Source organism: Periplaneta americana, unplaced genomic scaffold (assembly GCF_040183065.1).
Source record: "Periplaneta americana isolate PAMFEO1 unplaced genomic scaffold, P.americana_PAMFEO1_priV1 scaffold_23, whole genome shotgun sequence".
In the NCBI taxonomy this organism is placed as follows: domain Eukaryota; kingdom Metazoa; phylum Arthropoda; class Insecta; order Blattodea; family Blattidae; genus Periplaneta; species Periplaneta americana.
The window spans coordinates 259,546-282,204 of record NW_027185504.1 but is presented as its reverse complement, the minus strand read 5'-3'; the positions used below and the strand labels follow the sequence as shown (position 1 = coordinate 282,204).

The window sequence follows — 22,659 nt, the reverse complement described above, 5'->3', positions numbered from 1 at the left end:
TACGAGGTTATTTACCGTCGATGGAATTGGTGATGGCGAGATAGTATTCGGCAAAATGAGGTAGAGGATTCGCCATATATTAACTGGCATTCACTTTACGGTTGGGAAAAATCTCTGTCAAAACCCAATCAGGTAATCAGCCCAAGCGGGAATCGAACCCACTCCCGAGCGCACTCCGAATCGGCTGGTAAGCGTCTCAGCCGTCTGAGCTACACCGGTGGCGATATGAAGTTCAAGGAATAATATAATACTCTTGTTTTATTTGGTTATTTAACGACGCCGGATCAACTACTAGGTTATTTAGTGTTGATAGAATTGGTGATAGCGAGGTGGTATTTGGCGAAATGAGCTCGAGAATTCCCCACAGATTACCTGACATTCGTCTTACGGCTGGGGAAAATCTCGGACAAAACCAACCAACTAATCAGCCCAAGCTGGAATGGAACAGAGAATAGAAGAGAACAATGGAAAACTAAAAAAATTCCGAAAGTCTTCGTAAATATTTAAAAGTAAATACGAAACAGGTTATACAGGTATATGCAGTACTACAACTTATTTTATCACTAATGAATGAATGTAAGTTCTTGTTTGCTATAATTTTATGATAATATGTAGCCTAAGCTTCTTCCGACCATGAAACTGAACAGAGAGTGATCAGTGAGTGGTGGGGAGGGGATGGATAAGGCGTGTTTTCCCTACTTGCATCCCTGTCCCTCACTTAATCCCAAATTTCGATAATCCGAACAGGTCCCTGTCCCAATTGGTTCGAACTAGCGAGGTTCTACTGTATAGCAGTAGCGGCTATTCAAATGAAGAAGGTGAAGAACATTTCACTTGTTATTTTGCGAATCATTTGATTTATATTTCATGTATTAAATTATTCAATTTAAAAACTATAGCGCTATAAATCAATAAATGTCAAGTACAGCATCGCCAGGCTGTTTTAATATTCCCGCTGTTCACGTCTCAGTTCCTTGAGCGGCAGCGACGAGGCAATGATTCTCAGATTTAAAATATTATTTTGTTCTTCTATGTTAGGGTGGTTGCTATGACAACGACTGAGACATTTCCCCCCGCACTTCCATATTCTTCAAGATACGGGTGTTGCTGTGACGAACACGTGTTTGGCCTTCAGCCCAACCGATGCCCTTTATATAGTGGGTGACACGGAGATTTACGACTACTTGTCTGGCCAGCAACATGGCCCGTCCTAAAGAAAATTCTATCCTAAAAATTCTGCTTCGTCAATTCTTCTTCCTATATACGAGTAGGTTCTATTACGTTTTATGATTTTAATTTTTATGCTGATATCTTCATTCTTTCATTTTTTATTCTTATGGCTACAATTTTACTGTCACTCATAGGAAAATTCCATTAAAGATTAATACTATGAAAGCAATGGAAAGAAAGTTTGATATTCTGAACACAGCCTTTTTAGTGGAAGTTGAGAATGAATTTTTGCCTTTCCTCAGTCTGTTTTCGTCGTGTTTTGTGTCTGTAGGCCTATGTCGAGCTATTCAGTTATGATAGGCCTAATTTTTAAAATATAATTTATTTTACTTATCACTTTATTAGGTGAAGATATTAAGTGCATTTCAGTTTTTAATTAATTTCTAATAAGTGTGTTAGGACCTACCATATAAGTTTTTGTATTGTTATGTTGCAATGTGTAAATGAATCCGTTCAGTGACACAGTGTGTACATTAATTCAAACCTCGTTTAATCGCTGGTGTGAGCAGTAGGCCTATAAGAGATATCTATTGTTTCTAGACAGAACTCAACCAATTTCAGACATAAACTGTAAGAAGTTAAACTCACAAACTGGTAAATCATACGAACTTAATTTTAAAACTTCATGGTACTGCAAGCATCAGTGAGTGGTTGTGTGGGAGCCACTACATTGAAATACTATTTTGTTAATCATGCCTACTATTTTGAGTTAAAAAAATGTGCGGAATGAAACTGGATTCAGTGATTTTCTAAAATAATGTTAGTCTTGCTCTACAAAAACATGAAAATTCGGCAGAACATTTTTTTGAAGTGCGTGCTGCAGTTCAAAAATTTACAGAAAAATATGAACACTATTGGGAATAACCTGAAAAAAATGCTAGGCTATTGTTAGTGCAATATATTGAAAATGTTTGTTTAAACAGACATGTTATGCGGTCAGTCATCGACACTGCTTTGTATTTAAGCAAGCAGGAATTATCATTTCGGGGCCATGACGAAAGCACTTCATCGCTTAATGTGGAAATTTCAGATGGCGTACTGCACTATGCTAGAATTTTGAACGTAGCAAAAAGTAGAAGTGAATCCTCAGGGAGAAAGTACAGACTGCGGCTACAGTGGAAAAAGTGATGTAGAACATGATCGTAATTACAAGATATTGTTCTTTGAGATCATTGACAACATCATCATGCAGATCGATAAAAGATTTTGGGGATTTAGAAAAACTTCGTTTCGTCAGCCTTGCTGATACTTCCAAATTTGACAATTACCTATAGTAGAAATTTCCCACATGATCCGCTTTTTTCACTATAAGCTAGCTATTTCAACATATTAAAAAAGACGCAGGTTCCAAAAAGTGAACTTGAGTTTTATACCAGAACAGTGAATATAGGAATATACCAGTTAAGAAAGTGCTAGACTTCTTCGTGACACAAAGATGTATTTGGAGAAGTGTATAAGTTATATTCCCTCATTTTGATACTACCGTCGTACTAGCGTATCTGTCGAGAGGAACTTCTCGTGTTTAAAACGAATAAAAACAAAACAAAGAAACTCAATGTCACAGTAGATATTGTCAGCGTTAGGGAATATTTCGCTCCAAAAAGATATGTTGGACAAGATGATGGAATCACAGCCCCTCCATGAGAACGTTATTGGCAGGTTCGCAGCCCTGAAGGATCAGAGAATCAACTTAGTGAACAAGATAGGTAAGCAATAAGCATATGAAGAGTCCACTGCAAGAATGATGGATGTCACTTTCTTGTCGAAAATGAACCAAGACTGTCAATGTATAGCTTAAGACATATAGACTGTAAATAGAGAGTTAGGCCTATATGGCATTAACACTGATAGTTATTGTCCAGTAATGATCGGAAAATCACAGTTAAGCTTTGAGAGCTAAGCATTTCAAACTTTCAATTGTTTATCCTGAAAAATGTATTCCAAATGGAATCCATCATTCTTGCAGTGGACTCTTCATATCTTAATTGACATGTACCGGTAAGTGCATTGATAACTGGCAGAAATAAATGCAATGAAATCACTTTCACGATTGAATATCATGGGAATTTATGGGAGGGAATTACTTTAGTTACATAGAGTTCCGATTGTCAATGCAACTAGCCTACATGGGCTTTGAAAACCTTGCAACAATTTTGTGCTTCACCTACTTTTTCAGGTACGAGCCGCTACTGTTGTATACACCCCATAATAATAATTAGGCTTTGTAATTCAGCTACCTATAAACAGGAATGAGGTTGCCTGATACAAAGTATATGTGACGTCACAGCGCAGGTACAGGAGTTAAGTTTTGCAGCTTAACAAGTATTTGTATATCGCGAACTTGAAGCCACGGTCCGTTGGTTCACTTTGCGCTGTGTGTTATCTTATTCAACCGAAATGAGAAGCCAGTTTTATGATACTTGGTTTATTTTCAATCCTGTATAGCCGGTTCTGAAATGTACAATTCCCTTAGACTGAACTACATGTCAGCTAGGTAATCAGTCAGGGTTTGAACCCAAGACTTGAGACGTGAAGCCTGCTGATCAGTTATTACAATTTCGACGACAGCTAAACGAAAGAGGGTGAGAGGCTGAAAACCCTCAGTTTTATTGAATTCTTCCAGGCTTGGGTCACGTGTCAATTCTGGTGTCAAACTTACATGGTCTGACAGAATGACGTTGCATATTGACAGTCATGGCCCCGTGATGGGGTGTCATCCTATATGAGTCCAGCTAGGGTGAACTGTGACTCGTACCCTCGTGAGGCGATAAGACGCATGACTTAAAGTCATGAGTTATTTTCTTAATGATAAATCCCAGACTATATGTCTGGCCAGAATGATTCTTACTCGTGTATTATAATGATATTAATATTAAATTATTAGAACCCTAAGTTTTGGGCCTCTGGGACTCGTAGCTCGACCACTGGGGTCGGGATACATAACTCAGGTACGTTGGTATACAAAATAGTTACGCATCCTCTCCTCTCTTCCTCTAGAACAGCGGTGACCAAAGTGGGTGTCGTGATTACATCGTGTAATCATAGACATTCAAACGGGTACGAGGAGTTTACTGTACATTGCTGTGTGTTTCATTCACGTACTGAAGACAAGCAGTAGCGGTATTATGTCGCTCTACAAACTCTGTCTCTACAAGCAGTAAGAGGTGGTATCATAAAGAATGAAGAACTTTTTTCTTGTTCTTTCGGACAAAATGTAATATTATGTTTACTTTGCTCAACGGTTCAATTAGGAGTATATAGAAACATTAATTGCCATGCTTAATAATGTATTATTATTATTATTATTATTATTATTATTATTATTATTATTATTATTATTACTGACCACTAAGTATGTGTTTCTATAATTCTTATGTACGTGCACGAATATTGATATTTTTAGATCTTCTCCCTAGAAGGTAAAATTATTAGGTTTTATCTCAATTTTAATCTTCTTAATCTTTAGATGAGGGTAACTGTTACAACTCTAAAAATTTCCTACTAGGACATAAATGCACATATAACAGTTTTAAAGTTATGCTATTTAGTTTTTTTCAATTGGAAAGTGTTATATTTTACGTTGTAAGAGTTTTCCATTCTCAACTGTTGCTAAAAGCAATGTTCCATTTTGACTTGTAACACTTTCGTACTGAAAATATCCATGCTTGTAGTTTAAATTTTGCACACCTTGCAGTACTTACAATAATGGTAGCATAATGCTGCCTGCATTGTTTAAAAACAATGTTGTTATTAATTTTGTCTTCACCATCGAAGTAGTATTGAAATATTAATCATCGTGCATGTTCTTACACATCAGTATTTAATTCACTTTAATCCTTCATATTTTATATCCCTAAGAAAGATCAATGTTGTGTATATACTGCATATAAGAATAGTACAGAAACAGAGAAATTAAAACTGCAAGAAAGTTATAATAGAGATATAAAGGAAAGAAACATCAAGGGCTACAAAGACTAAAGATATTAAATCAGCAAAACAGGCTCCAAGCAAAGTTTTGTGCTACTCTGATCTTCAGGTAGTAGGCTACTTCTTTCATCTTGTGGTGAGTGTTCATCTTTATATTATAAAAGAAAACTGTCCTGTTACAATCTCACAATATATGAATATGACCACCTCTGTGGTGTAGGGGTCAGCATGCTGGTCTCTTACGCAGAGGGCCCGGGTTCGATTCCTGGTCGGGTTGAATTTCAGGGTTTTCCCTCAACCGTAAGCCAAATGCCAGGAAATTCGGGCCACAATGTCTTTGAAAATCACCGGCCTCATTCATCATCTAAATCTTATTCATACCAAATCAGTAATACATATACAGTCGCCATCTAGTTCACAACAATAGAACCAGTCTCAACAATAGTACACAGGCCTTCGGATTTCACCCAGATGATTAACTCGCGATGTCACCAAATATGTTAAAGCGAGTATAAATAAGAGCGGGGGGGGGGGAGAATTTATATATATGAGGCGTTCAGAAGTCAACCTGATTAACTCCACTTCTGGTTATTTCAGAGTTTCTAAGTTGGCAATGTATTAAATTGACCATTATTTTCAGTGGTCAAAGTGATTAACTCCATAGTTCAGTAAAAAGCCCACAGAACGCAATATTATTCTTGACTACAACACAGAATCAATTGTGTGTATTCAACTTTAACCTTGAATATCTCAAAATCTTTGGAAAAGGAGTTAATCATGTTGACTTCTGAACGCCTCATATATGAATGACATCACAAACAGCCAGGGCCAGTGGCGAAGCGTCCATAGACGCGCTGGAAGCGGCGCTTCCTCTTCTGCTTTGTAATGCTGACGATTTTATTTCATTTATTTTTAGTTTGTTTTGTCCAATAACATAATTCTCTCATTGCGGAATTGCGTCTATTTCCGTTAAATATGAATTTCGTTCGCGGAATGGAATCGAGAGTGAGACCGGTAAGTTAGCCGAGTAGCCACTTTTAACCTAGCCCACACTCCATTGCCCGCGCCTCCCTGCATTTCCACTATTCGCCACTGCTAACCACCCTCACTTCTCCACTGCCCGCGTCTGCCTACTTGGAGACTTGGAGACGCTACAGCAAGCAGAGAGTCCCCATTCGCAGTGGCCAGTTCACGTGTTGGTGCTGTAAAGTGTTATTTTTCGTGGTTATTTAGATGTCTGCGTGTTGAAGTGAAGAACTTTATATTAATATGATTTCACCTGTTCCATCCATATCCCAGTATTGACTGAAATTCTTCTGAATTCATGTTGTGAGTGATCATAGTGTTGTTTGATATGGAGGCAGGAAGCTCAGATGTCGGCCGCGTGCTTCCAGCATGTAACAATAACTCACTTCGCCTTCCACTCCCTGCTGTTCAGTTGACCATCTTATTGAGCAGAAGAGTTTCAGTTCATTATGTTACAAGATAAAGTGAATAGTATTCAAAGTGGTAGGCCCTTGGGTAATCTTAAGCTAGAAATTCAACAAAAAGGACGTAAAGTATTTACGCGCCACTTTAATATGAAAATGTACGATTCAACATCGTGGTTATGTGGTTGTAGTAAATTACAAAAGTTGTTTTGCTGGCCCTGTCTATTGTTTTCCAATGAGAAAAATGTTTGGTCTAAAGCAGGTTTCGATGACCTGACTAATTTTCATAAAGCTCAAAAAAGACATACACTTTCTCAAAGTCATATACAAGTTCAAATCCAGTTAAAACAGTTCGGAAAAGTACGAATAGAATGTAGCTTGAATGAACATTTACGTTCGTCTATTGAGGCCCACAATGAAACTGTTAGAAAAAACAGGAGATTAGTTACTCATTTTATTAAAGTTGCGTGTTTCTTGGGGAAACAAGAATTAGCTTTTCGCGGCCACGATGAGTCAGCAAGCTCTATAAATAGGGGAAATTATGTTGAATTATTACACGAAAGGGCAGAGATGGATCCCGAACTACAAGCTCATTTAAATAATTCAACAGTTTTTTCAGGATTGTCAAGTGATATTCAGAATGACATCATATCATCCATTTCAGAATACATGTATCGAGAAATTAAGAAAGATGTAGGCCTAAGTCAAGCCCCCTTTGTCGCTGTTATCTTGGATGAAACGACAGATATCAGTACAAAATCACAACTGTCGACCGTAATTCGGTACCATATGTGAACATTGACGTAGTATTGAGGAAAGATTTCTAGGTTTTAGGAACATAAGTGAGGACCGTTCCGCGAATGCCCTAGCTCAGCATGTTTTCAATACTTTGATGGACTTTGTGAGAAAAAGTTAGTTGCTCAGACTTACGATGGAGCAGCCGTTATGGCAGGACAACACAGCGGGCTTCAAGTTCGGGTGTGCGAAAAATGTCCCCAAGCAATTTTTGTGCATTGCTACGCCCATAGATTGAACTTGGTTCTATCACAAGCTGTTAGTTACATCAAACAGTGTAAGATATTTTTCATCATTCTCACAGGTTTCGGGACATTCTTTTCCAAATCTACAAAGAGGACTGAAGCACTAGATACTGAAATAAGAAAACGATTTCCCAGTTTAGCTCCCACAAGATGGAACTATAACAGCAGGCTCCTAGAAACGGTGTATGAATACAAAATTGATTTACGCGATTTATTTATGTCCATAAATGAAAATTCCGACAAATGGGATTCTGATACGATTATTTTAGCTGCAGGCCTGCTTTCAAAATTGCAAGACTCTGATTTCAACTTCCTTCTTGTAGTATTCGCTTCAATTTTCCCCCACTCTGATGCACTCTTTCAAGTTCTTTAAAAAAAAATTCTTGATATTAGTTTCTGCATAAAGAGCATTGATAACTTCACTGCTCATCTTACACGGCTCAGAGAAGATTTCGGCTCTATATGGTGTAAAACTGAAATCGTCACCTCTCAGTTAGAAAGTGACTTGCTGCCCACAAACCGCACAAAGAGAGCTAGACTAGAAAATGTTTCAGGCGATGATAGGAAATCTTCATATAGAAGATTGTTTTTCGAAATAATTGATGTTATGAATGCTAACATTAACCACAGATTCAGTGACATTTTCAAGCTAAAGTTCCTCCCTCTTTTAGATGTCAGAAATTTTCACAATTTTGAAAAAAAGTTTCCGGAAGATGAACTTTCAAATCTAAAAGAGAGTTATGGTAACTTCTTTGACTTCCCTAAATTGAGAAGTGAGCTATCTGTACTGTATAAAGAACCACATATGCACAAAGAGAGTATCGTTGAATTGTATAGGTACTTAATAAATTCTGATCTTACGGACGTACTCCCAGAAGTATACAGGCTTGCCCAACTCATTATAACCATCCCAGCATCTAGCGCTTCTGCTGAAAGATCTTTTTCAACGCTGAAGCGCATAAAGACATATCTTCGAAACTCTAAAGATCAAGATAGATTGTCGTCACTTGCTCTTCTTAGCATTGAGAAGGCTTTGCTTGCAAAACTACGGAGAATACCGACATTTAATGATGACGTCATAGATATCTTCGCCAACAAAAGTCGGAAGATTGAACTCAACTTCAAAAAATAAGGTAAGGATATTCAGGTTTTATAAAAATGTTAACATAATTCAGAAAGCAATTAAATTTATATAATCTATGGCAAAAGTTGGAAAAGACCCTTCTATAGACGAGCTTCCCCTACTCTTGGACCCACGCCTCGCCACTGGCCAGGGCCATTGTTATTTTTTATATAAGGGTTTGATCAAAAGAGGTTCAAATCAGATTGACATATGTCTCTATAAATTTCTTACTTCTTTGCCCAACACAGTAAAAAACCAGGTAATTTTATTTTTAGACAATTGTGCTGGACAAAACAAGAACAAATCCATTGCCTCATTACTTTTGTACTGCGTAACTGACCTGAGTCATATTAATGTCATAACTAGGGAAAGGAAGTTCATGCATTTGCATATTTGTTCTCTATCGTTGTGTGAATATGCTGAAAGATTATCTACATGAATCACAAATTTCCGAATACAATGATATTACTTTTATTGTGCATAAAAGTGCATATTTTGCCTTTATTTATAAAAGCATCATATTTTAACATTTATGCAGGGAAACTGCATATTATGTATGTTTATTAGTCTTTCTCTCATTTTTAAAAGTGTGTAACCTCGTAAACACGACTAATTTATGTTTATGAATTTTGAATGTAACGATGACACCCTCATAGGGAGCCTCTCAAGTTAGCAATTGGTATTCCTTTACTGCAGTGTTTAGCAGATTTCGATAGAACAATAGCCAGTTTAACATCAGTTCCAGGAAATGTCGGAGATAAAGTGAACGAGAAAACAGCAAATATTCTTTCCAAAAAAAACCCTGGTTATTATCAACTTAAAGAAATTCAAGATATTCTTGAAGGAAAAACACCCCAAAAACCAAGAAAATTTTCTATAGAACAGCTCCCAGCTTTTGCGCAAGCCCCTCTTACTTCTTGTGACGTAGAACGAAGTTTTTCACGCTACAAAGCTATGCTGAGAGACAACAGGCGAAGAATGACAACAGAAAACATACGTTACTGCTTAGTTGTGAACTGTAACAGCATAAATGGAGCATTCAACAATGAGGCAATCACTTCAAAATCCATAGACTAAACGTAAGTTACCTATACCGGTACCTTATTATTCTGTTAAAATAATCTCAGACTGATAATGCATATTTTGTAGCATATTTATCTATTTTTACGGCATAAATGCATACATATTCTTCACGTTTTCAGGGCATGAACTTCCTTTCCCTGGTCATAGCACAGAAATTTTTAATCACAGGTCTTACCCAGAACGAGAATGACTGTGCATTCTACAGTTAAACGGTGGGGTGGGAAGAGTTCTTAAAGGAAGACCTATTATACTGCCAACACAATAGGTAGGTACCAGTACTGAAATTGGTCAAGAGAAAAGGCAATACCCTATGTACAAAGTCAATGAACTAGATATACCTGGTTGGCAAGTTGGTATAGCGCTGGCCTCCTATGCCCAAGGTTGCGGGTTCGATCCTGGGCCAGGTCGATGGCATTTAAGTGTGCTTAAATGCGACAGGCTCATGTCAGTAGATTTACTGGCATGTAAAAGAACTCCTGCGGGACAAAATTCCGGCACATCCAGCGACACTGATATAACCTCTGCAGTTGCGAGTGTCGTTAAATAAAACATAACTTTATTATTAGATATACCGGTACCAGACATCTTAGAAAATAGAGCTACATTTGACTAACAAATAAACATATACTTTTTCTGACTACAAGATGCAATTTATTTATTATTATTGTTGTTGCAGTCATCCTGGTTGGTGTAATTTATTTCTTTTTATTGTTGTAATAATCCTGATACCAACCAATCTCATTTTGTTTCAAAATCTATATTTGGCATATTTTTCCATTGTATTATCTGAACTTATTACATAGTCATATAAGGAAAAACCTGTTGCAAATAACAAAATATTATGATATACAGTTATATCTGAGAAGTTTTGTCTGGATATTTTAATGCGAAAGTGATGCAACTAAAAAAAGTCACATAAAAATTACATAAAATGTGTGTGTGTGTGTGTGTGTGTATCTAATGCTCTGGATTTAACAATGAAGTCATTATTCTTTTTGCTTCCCAATATTTTGATGGAAGGTCCACAAATTTCCTAAGAGTTTCACAATTAGCCAGGTGCTCCATCTCCATGTCCTCTTCTCTGGTGCACAGTAAGCATTTAGGTGAATTCAGTACTCCAATACGATGGAGGTGTTTACTGAGGCAATCATGACCAGTAATCAATCTAAACATGGCCAAGGGAGATTTTAGAGGTAGATCAGGAATTAGTTTTGGATCTTTGAGTGATTCTTTCCATTTTTAATTTTGATGTTTTGCCTGTTGGCTGTTACTTATTCTTTTTATGACTCGCTTTATTTATTCATATGGGAACTTGAAATTTGTTTTTAAGTTGATTTTAGTTCCTTTCTTTGCTAACATATCTGCTTTCTCATTACCGTTCAGTCCACAGTGGGCCGGGATCCATTGGAAGACCACTTTTTTATTTAGCATTTGAATTTGTTTTACCATGCAATGAATTTCTTTTACTTTTTCCATTTTAGGGGATGTAGTTGAGCTGATGGACTGGATTGCAGCTTTGGAGTCAGACAGGATTTCTATGTTTTTGCATTGGTTTAGCCAACAAATACATTTTGAAGTGATGTATAAATGGCTTCAACTTCACCATCAAAATTTGTTGTGTACTTGCCAAAATTTTTATAAAGAGAAAAGTATTGATAAGTAGCTCCTGTTCCAGCTCCTTCATTTTGATCCATGAGAGATCCATCAGTGTAAATGTACAACCAGTCTTTTTGTGGATATTTTCTATTAATTGTTTGTAGGGCAATGGATTTTGCTACTTCTGGATTTATATCGTTTTTGTTGAAGACTTCATCAAGATCAAGGCAGCAGTCTACTTTGAAGTTATTTGAAGTGGATTAGATCGAGACCTAGAGGGCGTGTCCCCAGGTGGCGGATCGGGGAATGCCTCTCAGAAATGAGTGGTAGGAGAGAAATAAAATATCTCCCGTGGACCAACAGGTAATTATCTATGCTAGCCTGTCATGGCATAGAGATGCGTCCCACAGGAGGCAAACGTGGGAACGGTCGGTGGATTCAAGTAAGCCCTCCCAGCTAGGTCCGAAGGACCCGCTGACCAAAGACAGGTGTTGGGGGTTGAGAAAGGACAGTACAACCACCAACTCTTAAAAACATGGTGTCCTTCGAGAAAATGGTTAAAATCAGCTCATGAAATGTTGCATCCCAAATTACATAAAATAAATACCGACAAAATTAATATTTTAATATACTTTCATAACAATAATGAATGTATATACCAATTTTCATTGCTGTGAGATGATTATCTGATTTACCATCTACAATGAAAAACTTTACGAATATGTATTATATATTTTTCACGTGTTAAATATTACAGTACCTGGTTAACTAGTTTCAGAGTTCTGAAGATGGCCCATAACAGGCTGACACTAGTTAATTAGGTACTGTAATATTTAACACGCACAAGATATATAATACATATTCCGAAGTGATATAGTGTTAAAAGTTGTGTAATCAAAATGGAAAACTTTAAATGTCTGTACTGAAAAATCTCTATTTTTGAGTTGTAACAGTCTCGTTCTGAGTCATCAAGTTATTTTCCAAGATGATATCATTAAAAGCGACATACGCAGCAGATTAAATCGGTTAAGGCACTTGCCTGCTGATCCGGAGTTGTGCTTGGGTGCGGGTTCAATTCCCGCTTGGGCTGATTACCTGGTTGGGTTTTTTCCGAGATTTTCCCCAATCGTAAGGCAAATGTCAGGTAATCTACACTACTGTCTTAGGCAGTAAAAATACCATGAAAAATAAAGTATTTATTACCAAAGTACCGTATTTAGAAAACACAGAAAAAAGCAATATCACACACAAGAGTCACAGAGTAGGTTCATGGCACTAATATGATGTGTGGCCGTCTTTAGACAACAGTATCTCTTGAATTCTCTTAGATATACTTTCTTGCAATTTCTGGAGAACTGTGGCAGGAATATTCCTCCACCTGCCACAATATAGCTGCAGACTTTGGCTACTTTTTTACCTTCTCTTTGCCCAGATAATCCCAAAGACACTCGATAATATTTAAATCTGGACTATGAGGAGGCCAGTCCAACAGCTGAACATCTCCTCTACCTTGTTTTTGCTGCAAGTAGGTTTTCACTATATTTTCTGTGTGCTTCGGATCATTTTCCTTTTGAAAGACAAAATATCTTCTAATTAATCGCGAACCTGATGGCATTGCATGATGAATCAATATTTGTTTGTATTTAACAGCTGTCAGCTTACCTTCAATTCTTATTAATAACTCACTCCATTAACTCCATATTTCCACACTACCACCCCCGTGTTTCATAGTTGGTTGCAGACATGCCTCCTTTAATCATTCTCCTTTCCTCCGCCTGACATACTGCCTTCGATGACTTCCAAAGATTTCAAATTTTGATTCGTTGCTCCAAAGGACTTGTTTCCATTATTGGCTCCCTATAGTTTGTGTTCTCTGGCAGATGATAATCGCTTTGTCCTATTACCCTTCTGTAAGAGAGGTTTTTTTGCAGTAACACGTCCATGAAGACCATTTTTGATGAGTGACCGTCATACTGTAGATGCATGTACTTTAGTATTACTGTTTTCAGAAAGTTCTGCTGCCAGCTGTGCACTTGAAGCTGCTCTACTTCTCAGGGCTGTCACTTTCAGATATTGTTCATCCCTTGCAGTCAATTTCTTGGGCCTGCCAGTCCGCTTTCGATCATCTACTGTCCCCAACTGTAGCTTTTCTCTCAGAATCTCCTGCACTGCGCAATACTTGCTTGACAATGATACTGCCAGTGGTGAGTCAAAGTATATCTTACCCCTACTTGCGAGTTTCGCATCCCTGTACTATAACCTTCAGATTCATCCACTTCATCTGATGAAGAATACATAATTTTATAAATTTATCGAATAACTGTTTTCAAACATTCTTTTTCTGGCACAGATGGACCTATAAAATTTGCTCACTTCCTTCTTGTTATTAACTTACTGTTATCTTATTTATTTTCTCATAGATATAATGCTACAGCGCTGGATGATCAATTATATCTATTAAAAATATTGTAGACCTAGATGTGAAATACTTTTTGTGGAGTGGCCAATGAGTATTGTAATTACTCTTATTAAATTTGTAATATCAAATTCTGTATATTTTCAGAAACCTAATCTTGACATCATACTTCATGTACCGGGACTTCTCATGAAATACCAGGTAATAGTGATCGGATATTGACTTCTGATGAATATAGTCAGGTATGACCAACATTTTACAATATGACTCATTTAAAGTTCTTAAAATATTGGCTAATGTTGTATTAAGTTGTGAAATAAGAATATTAAAATTACCAACGTAATTCCAAATATGAAATAAAAATGTCATGAAAATGATGTTCTTTGCCATTATACAGCAAGGTATGTTAAATATGTGTCCATTGTAAAATTCTTGCAAATCCAGTTTTCTTCCATTGCAGTATTTTCTCTCTTTGGTGTAATCCTTCCCCGAGATGAACGATAAGAAAGATGATGGTTTGTTTTTAGCCTCCCCAAAAATATATATAGACTGCTAAAATTTCTCTCATTTCAATTCCTCAGGATTTGTAAGAGGCTTCTCAAAATACACACGCACGCACGCACGCACGCACACACACACACACGTGTTCTGCCCAAGGGCAGGCCTTTCACTGCAAACCCGGCATTCTCCAATCTTTCCTATTCTCTGCCTTCCACTTAGTCTCTGCACATGATCCTTATACAGTGCATAACAGTGTTGTTCGTACACCTCATATATTATTAAACTGACCTTTGAAATGACCTTAAAATTCAAAATATATCAATCAAAGTAAATGCATTATTAATATTAGAGGAGAAAAATTCGCTCCGGCGCCGGGGTTCGAACCCGGGTCCTTGGTTCTACGTACCAAGCGTTCTGACCACTGAGCTACACCAAATTCAATCCACAGCACCGGATCGAATTCTCCTCCTTCAATGTTTCTCTTTATGGCCTGACTCCAAGTTAGGCATATATGTTGACGTATATGTCCAATGTCAACTGCCATTATACTAGGAGCGTACTCAGCTGAGTGACTTATTTGGCCGGGATTCAGCAGTTAAGTGCACAGTTATCTGTGCAGACATATGCACTGCTAGCTATGAGAATATTATAGATTTATTAATTTGTCATACAGAATATTCTCTGTAATATTGACAATTAATATTTGAGGAGAAAAATCCGCTCCGGCACCGGGGATCAAACCCGGGTCCTTGGTTCTACGTACCAAGCGCTCTGACCACTGAGCTACACTGAATTCAATCTACAGCACTGGATCGAATTCTCCTCCTTCAATGTTTCCCTTTATGGCCGGACTCCAAGTTAGGCATATATGTTGACGTATATGTCCAATGCCAACTGCCATTATACTAGGAGCGCACTCAGCTGAGTGACTTATATCGTCGTTGTTTCTGCAATAACCCCTATGTGCAAAATACACAATTTTTCAGTTGGAGGAAAAAACACATTTATTCATCATTGTACGTAGGTGATTGTGAATTCTTACATTTTAGAAAGAAAGAAATATAATTACATATAGGAGATTTTATTATTTGCTGTATCACTATTTAAGTTATTTAATAGAAAGAAAAATCTGAAAATCGATAAATATGTCACTTAGGAGTTATTGCAGGAACAATGACGACATGTAGCTATACACAGGGTTGCCAGGTGATGAGTGATATTATGGTAATATGATACTGAAGTTATCCCTATATATACCAAAGATTATAATAAATTCTTACACTACGAAATATGCAGTTTGTATCAAAACTTTATTTTTCACTAAGTAAACTCAACCTTAAACCAACAATTCTCTTTAAACCTCAAAACCTTTGATTAAACTAGTTTCATAATGTTGAAAAATTAGACAAGCTAAATGTACAAAATTGTGTTTGTTTTTGAGCAACATTAAACTGACACTGAGAATTTATTTTAACAATAACGATAAAATTAAAATTCAATCATTCAACATTATTCATCTCATATCTATACATAATCAGCTCATGATCTTTGTTATTCTATCAGAATAAATCACAATCTTAACTAATCATTACAGCATGCAGACTTACGATGTGGATTCGTTTCAGCCTAGCAAAATCTTTAAGTGCCATGGCCGATCTTCAAAGGAAAAGGAAAGCATCTTTTAGAATTTAAATAATTTCACCAAAATCCCACAATATGCACAAAATAAAAACTCGGTGGGCTATAATTTAATTAGTTTTAGAGAAAAACCCAAGTACAGTGGCCAGTTTACCTTCACATCATAGGTTGAGATATAGGCCTATGGTTCCCAAACATGGACACCAAGCCTTTCCAGTCTGAGCTGATGGCTCCAGTTCTAGTCAACTACAGACTGACCCAGCCTACACCATCGAACTGGCGGCCAAAGGGCCATCGACGCATGTACGTAGAAACGAGAAAACATATCAGAATTTGCCACATCGAAAAACCTTTTCTGAACGCACATGCTCTAAAATTATAAATAAACAGCACTCATACATTAGGGTGGAGTCAAAAAATTAATTTCACAATTAAAATTCGGCAGGACTTTAAAAAGTTGTCATTTAATGTCAAATGATTGTGTACGAAATTTTTTGGATTTATTTTAATATTTAAATGCGCCCCAGAGGCTTCAAAAATGTCCTTATAGCTAAAAATAAGAAAAATGAGCTTTTGTTTTATTCTTATTACTTAATTGATTATATTACCTCATCTTCAGTTTGAGAGAGGACGTGGATCACAGTCGTAGCGAGATATTGGAAAGGGGTAAGAGTACCCAAATACAAGGAGCACAACAGAATGCCCAATATCTGACACTCTACCAAAAATATCAGAAAATGTTCTTCCCACCAGTGCTGATGTACTGAGGAACTGTTAACTGTGAGATGGAACATGAAACTTGATATTCATTCAAAAGAACCAGACATCGGAGATATTGCAGAAATAGTTTCCGTAGATGTTGAGAAGATGCGGAGGAAAGCATCTATTCCTCACATTACTCATAAGCGTGTAGTTGAAACATCATTCCATTACACAATGAATACAGAAACATATTGAAACTATTCTAAGATAGAGAAAGTGGTTCGAATTACAAAACTAAAATTGAAAACTACTGCAAAACTACTAATTCACAATTGTTCCATATTGCCTTTTGCAAATGTACAGATTTTTCAAAATGCAAGTGTCCAAAAGACAAGAAGATTCCAAGTAATGAGAGTTCATTGTTGACCAGAGAACTATGAAGAAAATGGTAATTGGTGGTATTGACCTTAAAATGACCTGGTATATTAAGAAGAAAGAGGAATAAAGGAGACTGGAAGTGAGTGTCAACAGAATATCCGATAAGTATTGCATCTGAAAGCATTTCAGGATTAGAAGATGGGGAAGGAAATAAAAGTAGAATTAAACCAATAACCAGAATAAAGAAAAATCAAATGAGATCGCATCTTCCAAACATGGCAAGGCGTGACCTTTCACATCAAGCAGCTGCCTCTATTGCTAGTGCTCTTTTGCAAGACATTGGTGTTGGATATGATGGTGAGACAAGTAATGTCATCGATCATAGTAAAGTACGCATAGAAAGGAAGAAGTTTAGACAGAAAGCTAAGGAAAGATTTACTAAAAATTCCCGCCCTCTTAATGGGTTGTACTTCGATAGAAGAAAAGGTCTTAAAACAGTTCAAATTAAGAAGAGTTACAAATTCCATGCATCTACTCAATTGGAAGATCATTACATACTTGTTCAAGAACCAGATTCAAGATACATAGGTCACATTACAGTTCCAAGTGGTGAATAAAAAGTTATCTTACAAGAAATTTTATAATTATTCCATAAACAGAATATTTGCTTAGAAAATCTCAAAGTAATAGGATGTGATGGAACAAATGTAAATACTGGAGTCAAAGGTGGAGTCATACGTCTATTGGAAGTGGAACTAAATCGGCCTTTGCAATGGTTTTTTTGTCTTCTTCATAATAATCACCTGCCCTTAAGACATTTATTTCACAGAATGGATGGTAACACAGTAAACCCAACTTCTCTGCCTGGACCAATTGGGAAAGCAATAAAGAAATGTGAAGACATTCCCCTTATAAAATATAATCGTATAAAGGTAGAGAATTTCCCACACATAATTTAAGAAGTAATATCTGATCTAAGTACACATCAGAAATACCTGAATGATGTATGCCAAGTTATATCAACTGATGTCTGTTCACAGAATTATCACCAAGGAAGCCAGGACCAGTCCTACATTCCAGATGGTTGACTACAGCAAGCAGGATATTGGGACTCTATATCAGTAAGAAAAACCTGAGGAACTCCTAATACTTGCAACATATGTTATTAACCAGTCTGGTTCTCTATTAAAATGAAACCAAAATCAACAGAAGGTTCACGTCACCTCTGGAAACTGATAAATCTGTCTCGATATTTACCTAAAGAAATAAAGGCCATTATTGATCCAGTTATTCAGAGAAAGAGCTTCTTTGCTCATTCTTAAAACATTATTTTATCGATGATAACTGAGGAGAGAAGAGACATTCAGCAACTAGCAATCAGAAGAATTATAGCAGCAAGATATTCTTCTAAATCTTTTACAAGGGTAAGAATGTTCCGTGTTCCAGAAGTGAATTTTTAAGCTAAGTATTACACTGAACTCATTCACTGGCAAGAAACACAGACACGAACCATCAGAACAAAAAATGTAGATAAGAAGAAGAAATATTAGATGTAATTCATTCACGACAGGAGATGAACATTGACATACTCAAATTTCCACGTCACACTCGAGCGAATGAGATTTATGTTCACCTTATAACAGAAACATCCAAAAGTGTTTGTGGGGAAGACAGTGGACATGGTTTTGTTCTTGCAGAATTACAATCAAGGTCTCTAATGAAATCATTCAATACAAAGTCTGAATATACTCCTTGAAATTTGGAAAATAAGTTGCAAAATATTACACAAATTGTATCACTAACAAAATATGGTATAATGTATTCACTTATTCATTTGTAATATGCACTTTTGTCCAAGGGCTGTTATAAGTAAATAATTATTTCATTAAAATTGAATTATTATTTTTTTTAAGTGGGGATTTTAGTAGTAATTACCGAAATTAGTATTTGTAAGTGAAGTGTATGTACTAGATGTTTAAAATGATTTGAAATATGCTTTGAAATAGTAATTTGTAGATTACTATAAAAAATGTTTAACCGTTTGATGTTCCGATATTTGTTCTATACTTCACAGCACTTGGGGTGCATCAAAGAATTGAGATAGAAACTTGAGACTTTCAATGAATAATAGCTATATCAATACACAACTTTTGCACACTCTGCCGATTTGAAATTCAACAAAAAAATTTTTCCATATACTTTTCACTCCACCCTATCATACATGTCATTACATCCTGTCAGATTACAAAGACAAATCATTCATACACATACCGTTACAATATCAATATTTACAAAGCAGGGGATGCTTGGATTGTTTTTTTTTTTTAAACGGCAGGTCTGAAATTCTTAGCTAATCATGTACAACAGTTGGCGAGGGATAAAGATTTTTGTTTGTCATGTAATTCAACGTTTTCGAAGTTACATGAAATTCTGTCCCAACCTTGTATGCATTGAAAGTAAATATGTCGGTAGCTACATTAACCATTGTACTGTATTGTTTGCTACCCGTTGCTAGTACTCCCACTCCCCTTTGCGCTGCATATGTCTCGACATTGTGAATTTTCTCTCTTCATTCAATTGCACTTTGGAATTTTTTCAATTTAACATGTCGACTATTGATTGTTTCTCAATTGGGATTGTAGTCTGGTTCATTACTGGTACGAATCATTTACACAATTGTGAACGTTCTATCGCTTCGCATTCTCGAGTTACACTACCAAGGCTTCTATGGGACCTGCCAATTCGTGCCTAAACTTCCCCTCTACCGCAGTGAAGATAGATGATGTCACTCACTCCAATTCAATGATATGTTGGATACATTTATCCTTCTGTCGGTTTCCATTTACTTTATTGGAATGTGTCGTGTAGTTTAGAAATTATATGCACGACAAAACTGGCCTGAAGATGTATGGACCGAATTTCTGGGATATTAGCTAGTGTTGAACAGAACTTATACTTACTTACTTACTTACTGGCTTTTAAGGAACCCGGAGGTTCATTGCCGCCCTCACATAAGCCCGCCATTAGTCCCTATCCTGAGCAAGATTAATCCATTCTCTATCATCATATCCCTCCTCCCTCAAATCCATTTTAATATTATTTTCCCATCTACGTCTCGGCCTCCCTAAAGGTCTTTTTCCTTCCGCCCTCCCAACCAACACTCTACATGCATTTCTCGATTCGCCCATACGTGTTTCATGCCCTGCCCATCTCAAACGTCTGAATTTAATGTTCCTAATTATGTCAGGTGAAGAATACAATGCATCCAGTTCTGTGTTGTGTAACTTTCTCCATTCTCCTGTAACTTCATCCTTCTTAGCCCCAAATATTTTCCTAAGAACCTTATTCTCAAACACCCTTAACCTATGTTCCTCTCTCAAAATGAGAGTCCAAGTTTCACAACCATAAAGAAAACCGGTAATATAACTGTTTTATAAATTCTAACTTTCAGATTTTTTGACAGAAGACTGGATGATTAAAGCTTCTTAACCGAATAATAACAGGCATTTCCCATATTTATTCTGTGTTTAATTTCCTCCCGAGTATCATTTATATTTGTTACTGTTGCTCCAAGATATTTGAACTTCTCCACCTCTTCAAAAGATAAATTTCCAAATTTTATATTTTCATTTCGTACAATATTCTCGTCATGAGACATAATCATATACTTTGTCTTTTCAGGATTTACTTCCAAACCTGTCTCTTTACTTGCTTCAAGTAAAATTCCCGTGTTTTCCCTAATTGTTTGTGGATTTTCTCCTAACATATTCACGTCATCCGCATAGACAACCAGCTGATGTAACCCGTTCAATTCCAAACCCTCTCTGTTATCGTGGACTTTCCTAACAGCATACTCTAGAGCAAAGTTAAAAAGTAAAGGTGATAGTGCATCTACTTGCTTTAGCCCACAGTGAATTGGAAACGCATCTAACAGAAACTGACCTATACGGACTCTGTTGTACGTTTCACTGAGACACATTTTAATTAATCGAACTAGTTTCTTTGGGATACCAAATTCAGTAAGAATATCATTTAAAACTTCTCTCAAGTTAAAAAAAATAAGAATGGCTTTACAATAAATTTTCTGGCTGAAACATATTGGAGATTTGAAAGTAGGCTCTATTAATATCCTTCAAGCCTGTTACTGACAGAAGAAACTATTACACAGGGAATAGGAGTTGCCAATTTCAGCTCTAGAACAAATATTCAACTCAATATCATTAAATGATACAATGAGTCTACTAGAGTTTAATATTCTCAGAGTGAACAGTAAGTAATATCCATAATTTCAGGGAGTTGTTTGAGATATTTCAAACAAAACAGTTTAACACAATTTTGCTCGTTTTTGCTTCCTTTTGGAGATAAAAATTATTTTATATGAAACATTTCATAGCAAATTTTGGGAAAGCCACTGATTCAATTCCCAATATGCTCAGTCAATTTAAGAGAGCAATGAATTATGATAATGAATGATTGAAAGAATTTTAGTTTTGTTCTTTAAATGTGCAGAAATTTAATTCGGATAAATGTAAGATTGTTGTTGTTTTCTAATGCCAGGCGTTTGACAATAAAGTCATTTGACCTCTTGCACTGCAATATTTTTCAAAGATATTATCATGGTCAGCCACTGAAGCACAGATTTTGAGGTGTTTCGAATCCATTTCTTGGTTTGAGTTGCACAATGGGCAGTTAGGGGACTGATATATTCCAATTCTATGAAGGTGTTTGGGCAAACAATCATGGCCTGTTGCCAATCCAAATGCAGCTACAGACGATTTGCGTGGTAAATCGGGAATTAACTGTGGATTATGATGCACGAGTTCCATTTTTTTCCCTTGAGATTGTGTTATCAAATTTTGTTTGTTGAAGTCTAAGTATGTAGATTTAATAAATCTTTTCACAAAGTAATATGTAGATTTAGTAACTGGTCTGTAAATAGCAGTGCTGCCCTTCTTTGCTAAAGCATCCAGATTCTCGTTTCCCAGGATTCCACAATGGAATGGTATCCATTGCAATATAGTTCTTTTATTGAGTGGTATTAATTGAGAGAGTATTTTAGTTATTCCTGCTGTTTGAGATGAAGGTATGTGTTTAGAGATTATTGATTGAATAGCTGCTTTGGAGTCTGACAATATAACTACATTCTTAAATTTATTGATGTGGCATAGAAGATTCCTGAGACCTTCACTTATTGCAATGATTTCTCCATCAAAACTTGTTGTTCCATATCCAGGAGATCTATAAAGTGAAAAGAGACAGCACGTAATGCCTGCACCGGCACCTTGTTCTCTGGAGATCAAGGATCCGTTGGTGTAGAAATGAAGCCAGTTTTGTGGAGGGTACCTAATATTAATTGTCTCTAAAGACAATTGTTTTATTATTTCAGTGTTTACTTCTGATTTCAGTATTTTTTTCTGTTAAATTTAGATTATATTTTCAGTTTTAATTCTTGAACCATGTATATGAAACTTTTTTGAGTTTTCAGTCTATAGAGAGGACTGTATGACTGCCAATTGTTTCCTGGTAATCTGATAAGTTTTTCATATTGAATTAGTGCTTTTTCTTCTATTGTCATTTTGATGCTGTTAATATTAG

At 36.3% G+C, this 22,659-nt stretch overlaps 1 long non-coding RNA gene across 1 annotated transcript in view; it reads left to right on the top strand.

Moving 5' to 3' along the window:
- LOC138693835 (uncharacterized) overlaps positions 1-22,659 on the top strand; it is a 37,927-nt gene that overhangs the window by 14,727 nt on the left and 541 nt on the right. The window contains exon 2 of the long non-coding RNA XR_011330529.1: positions 13,993-14,046. This is a non-coding gene — a long non-coding RNA (uncharacterized lncRNA). The remainder of the gene's footprint in view (positions 1-13,992; positions 14,047-22,659) is intronic.